Below are 6538 nucleotides of genomic sequence, written 5' to 3'. Positions count from 1 at the left end.
CGGAAATCCTAACACTTCGGATGTAGGCACGAGGACGCTTGCAGAACAACTCGCAGTGGTAGAGGGTGACATGGACTGTACTTTAGTATATCTTTGATGAACTTCTACTGAAGTATTTCCATTTTATGCTACTCTGTATTTCTTCTCCACTAGATGTTGGAAGCCAGTGTTGAACTTTTTCTTCTCTACATTTATTTGACAACATTAGTCATTTTGACGATTCACATTATTAATAACAAAATGTAAATCAACAAATAAAGTTGGTGTAAGCGTAGGTGTAATGTTGTTTATTAAGATTCCCAGTCTATATTAATTAGATGGAATTAGCTCCACCTTTGCCAGCTGTACACATTAATCAGTAATTATAATTCAATAATATGATATGCATTATTCTGAAGTGGGTCATTCTACATAATTAGTACTTTTACTTTCAGTACTTTAAGTACATTTGCTGTTTATAGTATTTACTTAATGAATGCATGACTTTTAACAAAGTATTTGATTAACAATTAACAGATATTTCTACTCCATGGTATTGCTACTTTTCTTGATAAAAAAAATACTTCTTCCATTTTTATTTATTTCTATTTTACTTATTTATTTTATTTCTTGTATTTATATAGTTATTGTAGGCTATGTACAATACGTTATGTGTTCATAGTGAAGACTCCATTGTGGGGACAGAAATCCAGTACCTACAATTTAAGACTTTAAGACTTAGTCTTAAGGTTTAGGTTAGAATATGTTCATCCATTCATCCATCCATCCATATCCACTTTCTCTTGTGCAGGGTCACGCAGGGTTAGAGGCTGTCCCAGCAAGTCTGCTTATCAACAACTGTATGTGATGATAAGTAGACTGAAGACCCCGACGTCTTCCTCTGAATGTCACTCCCTTCTGCTTTCTGTATCTCTTCCTTTGAAAAACAGACTTCTAGAGAACTGCAGAACAGCCACTGTCTATTAAAAACCATGGCAGCCTCATAGATGTTCCACGTGTCTATCACACAAACACACCATGTATTTGTATGAGGCAAGAGTCAGCAGACTGCAGTGGAATGAGGAACAAACGGGTGCAAACAGCTTAGTGGCCTGTCAGCTTCTGCTGAGTCTCAACTCATTTCTTTTTTAAATACTTCTAAAAAGCCCACTGTTTCAGTCCTGGAAAAAAGTCTCCGTCCACGTGTGGATCCTTGGCCACACCACTAAATCAACCAATTTTCCCAAACGCAAACAGATGGTCCAGTTAATAACCTGTTATTTGAATGGAAAGTATGTCTGTGCTGCTATTACCCATACAGGGAATTCCCCATAAATGAGTGAATAGTGAATGATTTTGTTGTCCTGGTCATGTGGCATGATATTTATCTATCATATTTATACTCTATGTACAGTATATACAAGTCCATGTTTCCCCAAGCGTTTAACTTCCATGACACAGCAGTTGAAAACACAGAACAAACCTCATTACTTTAATGCTGCCTGCTTCCCAGAGATTTCTCCAATTTTGTCCTCCAGATTTTAGCTTTAATTTGAAGACGTTGGGCAGACAGCCAGACAGAAACAGAGGCGAGAGAACATCCCATTTTAGAGGAAAAAGATAGTTCATGTCAATGGAAAACACAAGTAATGTCAGTAATATGAGAGCAAAGGTGAGTGAAGGACATGGACAGATGTATTTATCATTGGTGTTTGCATCTTATCAGTGTTTCCCACAGTTTCAATAATTACTTGTGATGTTGAATTCAAGAACTAATTAATGATTTCACAGAAATTCGAAGATTCAAGATTCGAAAATCAATGGACGTGCTGTCGAAATCAATTTACAGATCTGACATTTGCTTTGCTCCAAGCTGACCAAATTACATGTATACATTTATTCACTTCATTTCAGGAAGAGTCATTACATTTACAAACGCTTGTTTACTACTGTTTGTTGTCTAGTGCTTCACATGGTCTATTAACTCTCTTTTCTCGCATGCAATCATACAGAAAGGTTCCCAGCACTCTTGACTGCTTGTTTTTGTCAATATGCATGGGTGAAATGAGATGAAACACAATATAATTAATTACATCACGGACTGCCAGAGAGATCAGAGCATTATACATTTGTGGCATTATGGGGAATGTCACACGGGTGTTAGCAACACAGATTGTTAGAATAAAGTGAATGATGACAAGCAAATGACTGATCTGTCTGTAGCCGTGAATCCTAATTAAGCTGAGGTGTTAATTAATTATGGGACTCACACTCTTCTTCTTCATCTTCTTATAAATATACATGGTTATGACAAGGACTTGATTTTAGGGTCAAGGTTTCAAGTATCCATCCATCCAATTCATACACTGTGTAATGACTGAGAAGCAAGGAACAATCAGGAAAGACTGAAGGTCCACAGCACATCTGATGTATATACTGTATATATATATATATATATATATATATATAAACATTCACACTCACATTCACACATATGGCAGTTTCCAATTCGTCTAACCTGCATGCTTTTGGGCTGTGAGACGAATCCAGAGCACATGGTGGAAACCCAGGCGTACATGGGGAAAATATGCCCAAATAATTAAGTCCAAATAGGACACAGCTGGCCAGCAGATTCAGAACCAGGACTTTCTTGCTGGGTGGCACCCGTGCTAACCTCAAAGCTATTATGCTGGCCAGGCTGAGGTTAGGTCAAGGTTAGATATGGAGCAACTATTGGTTAAGGTTAAGCCTTCAAGGGCTTAATGCAATGCAAAGACCTCACAAGTATAGTAGTACAGGTTTGTGTGTGTGTGTGTGTGTGTGTGTGTGTGTGTGTGTGTGTGTGCGTCTGCATCAAACCTTATGACGTAGAAAGGATGCGTCACAGTATTAGCTTATTTGAATGAGGAGGCAATTCATTTGCAAATTGATTTCCTTGATTTGCATCATGATGGAGGCAGATCCCTTCAATTTTACGGCCTGCTGATCTTTATAGAGACAGATTCTGCTCATTGTTGTCAACTGCCCGGCCCCGCTCTGTCACTGACTGCTGCTGTGACTGCTGGGGATGTGCAGCATCTGGTTTCACACACATCCAAAATCCTTTCAGTGGAGCAGAGAGTGCGAGGAAAGAAGACAGCAGACAAAGGTGATGAGTCTTTTTCTGCTGTCACGTTTATCTTTTGTTACCTTTGTCCAATTACAGTCAGATGAGTTCTGACTACAAACAGCACCACGGTGTCAGCTGCTGTCTCTTATACCTCAACATGCTTCCAAAGCTAACCTCTTATGGTTACTCCTGAAAACCTTCATCTGCCTTTAATTCCTCCTACTGAGAATTTTTCCCATTCCTTCCCAACAACAATGTAAGGTTCAGTGATCAGACTGGGGTGTGGAGGAGAGCGTGAGCAGGGGAATCGTGCTGCAGCCGCACCTACAGCACGCATTCAAAATGAAGAGATGACATCATTCCCTCCAATGACATCATCCCAGCCCATGTGCAAGAATGACATCATCCTCTTGGCACGTAATCCTCGTGTGAAGATGTTTGTGTGGTACAAAAATGAACAAATAAGTAAATAAATACATAAAATCTGGTAATTATCCTTGATTGAGTGCTGCTATGTGTATGTATTTAATCACCATGTCAGTTGTCATTCACAGACTATTCAAAGACAGTTAGGTTTCAGCAACATGCTTGGTTATTAAATTGCTATTTTTACATTTATATTTTGTCGTCTCATTGTGTATTTTAGTGCTTCCTGGGCTTCACTGCAGTTATTTTTATTTCATTATTTCTTTCACTTATTGTGTTCTTCTCTATTAATTGATTGTCTTATGTTACCTATTGCACTCAAAACATGATAAAGTGGGGGTTACAGACCCAGGATGGAAATGATTAATGAATAAAATCAATGACAATAAATTATAAGAGAAGTATCACAGCATCTTAGTTTATTTCCTCTATGTGTGAGCAGACTGCAGACGACTGACAACCAGAGCCAGAGTCCTTGTGTGAGTCAGCATACTTGATCACTGAAGTTCACTCGTTTCTTTTATTACATTCTTCATCCATCTGGGCCTTTACGCACCCTCCATGGTATTTCAATGTATTTGAAAAAACTGCATTACCAGGTTCAGATAGTTCTGGGTTAAATAGTCCTGTCACTGTTAGAACATGTAAGTGTTGCACCAACATGACATCAGTTATTATCATTATTCCCATGTCATCGTTGCTTAGGGGATGATTTGACACTGTCATCGCTGCAGTGGATGAGTTAAGCTTTTAACTCTGAATCAACATTATGAGATCTTTGTGTGAAATGTCCCTGCTTCTCAAACGGGGAAGCCGTTCATGAATAATTAATCAGAGTCTGCACAGGAGAAAAAAAAATCCTCATGGGGGGGCGGGGAGATAGCATACTAAGAGGATGATGTCATGCTTCCAGGCTGGTTGGGACAATGTCGCTGAAGGGGAGGATGATACAAACTCTTCTTTAAGTACATGTGTGATTCTGCTGCGGTGTGATAGCCCTGTCAGCCCCCTGTTTCACATGCAGATTAAATCCCTTTGATCACTGAAGGAGATAATGTAAACTGCATAATAACCTGTAAATCTCATATCTTTCTAAAACTTCAGTGCTCTTCTGTGTAAGAGACGAATTAAGGTGGGAGATGCAGTCATTGTTAGAGAGGATGGCCTGTTAGTGTTCTCTTCAAGGAATAGTTTGACATTTTGGGAAATTCATGGTAAATATGAAGCCACAGCCAAACAGTCATTTAGCTTAGCATATCATAAATACTAAAAATGGGGGGAAATAGCATGACTGTCTCTGCCAAATAGTGAACAAAATCAACCTATCAGTACTTCTAAACCGCACTAATCAACATGTTACATATCCTTTGTCATAAGTACCCAAACCACAGTGAAAACAACACGGTGTGGTTTCACTGTGGGTTTTCTTGCAAAGCTGACTTCCTGGAGTTTCCACTGGTCGCTTAGCTGGCAAGCCAAGGTGATGACAAGACTCTAGACAGCTTTAAAGGAGCTGCTGGTGGATTATTATTCATATTTGGACAGAGTCAGATTAGCTGCTATGCCTGTTTTTAGTCTTAATGCTATGCTTACAGCTTCTTGGTTGTCGCTTCATATTTGGAGTACAGATATGAGAGTGGTATCAACCTTTTCATCTAACCCTCAGCAAGAAAGCAAATAAGCATATTTCCCAAAATGTTGAACCATTCCTTAAAAACAGACATGAGACTAATGTTCTCATTTCATCTATTCCTTTAAAATCTCACTGTACTCAGCTTTGATTGGATCTAGTCCAAATGTAGTAACCAATAGGTGTATTTTGAAAAATGTTAGACTGTTGAAGAGTTTTTCTGGATTTTACAACCTGCTTTGTGAATAAACTTGAGTCTTCCCGCTCAGTTCAAGACCAAACAGCAGGTCCACTTCTGTTTTTCCTCCACTTACAGACACTGTAACTATGCAGTGAGTAAACCATCACAAACAGCTCTATCTGACAGACAAAGTTATTTCATTCATCAGCACCAGGGAGAGGTCAACTCCAACCACTAGGGTGTTCGCTGGTCTGCTGATGTCTGAGAGCTCAAAGTAGGTCACCCTCTTGTCCTCTGGGAGGACTGCATGGAAGAGGCCTTTGAGAGGAAAAGGCTCAGCAAGTGCAGCACAATTGCTAGTTTGACCCTCTACAGGACATACGCTGTATACATAAATGCAAATGAGACTTTCTGTAGATTCATTCCAGTCTGTCCTAACAGGTAAAGTGGAGCACAGCACAACGTGTGAATGAAAGTTTGTCGCTTTTTATGCTTGGATTCGATGCCAAAAATATTGAGGAATGAAAAAATTACTTTTTGACCCCACCACTCCACAGGTCAGCTGGATTCATTGTGAAATACTGACTCAAAACAAACTGTGCAGCTCTTCAGACTCTGTTGTTGTCCCACTGTAGAGATTTTAAGTTCATGCTTACTGGAATACATTTCAATATCTGGCCTTGCTTTGAGTTTTATTATTCTGAAGATGCAAAACAGTTGTGTGTTTGCAGTTTTTGTAATGTCAAACGTCTGATTTTCTAATTGTGTTTCCTATTTATAGCTAGGAAATTTGCACTCCAGCTCTGTGTCCTTATTTTTGGAGCGTCCACGTACTGGACGTCCTTATTTCAACTGGAATAATGCCCAGGGTCACACTGTGAATGTCAAGTAGAGGAAAACATGGAAGTGGACCAAAGAAAGACCTTTGTCTGTTTCCAAGAGCTACTACTTTGCTATTATCACTGAGTATGAGCTTCGGTTGCTTTCTGAGATCATGCACTGACTTCATCATCAGTACAGTGTGCTGACAAAGTTTGACCGTGATGGCTTTGCCAGAACACATCTGTGTCACATCTCCTCCAAAGCTACGGCTGCTGAAATCCAAGCTGACCCTGCATTTTTCAACAATTCTGGTTATTGCAGGACATACCTTTAAAATGAAACAGACCAATAGTTTGAACCCATAATAAAGCCGGAATAAGAAAACCTGCTC

This window comes from Chaetodon auriga, chromosome 3 (genome assembly GCF_051107435.1).
Source record: "Chaetodon auriga isolate fChaAug3 chromosome 3, fChaAug3.hap1, whole genome shotgun sequence".
NCBI classification, from domain to species: domain Eukaryota; kingdom Metazoa; phylum Chordata; class Actinopteri; order Chaetodontiformes; family Chaetodontidae; genus Chaetodon; species Chaetodon auriga.
Note: the sequence above shows the minus strand (reverse complement) of the source record.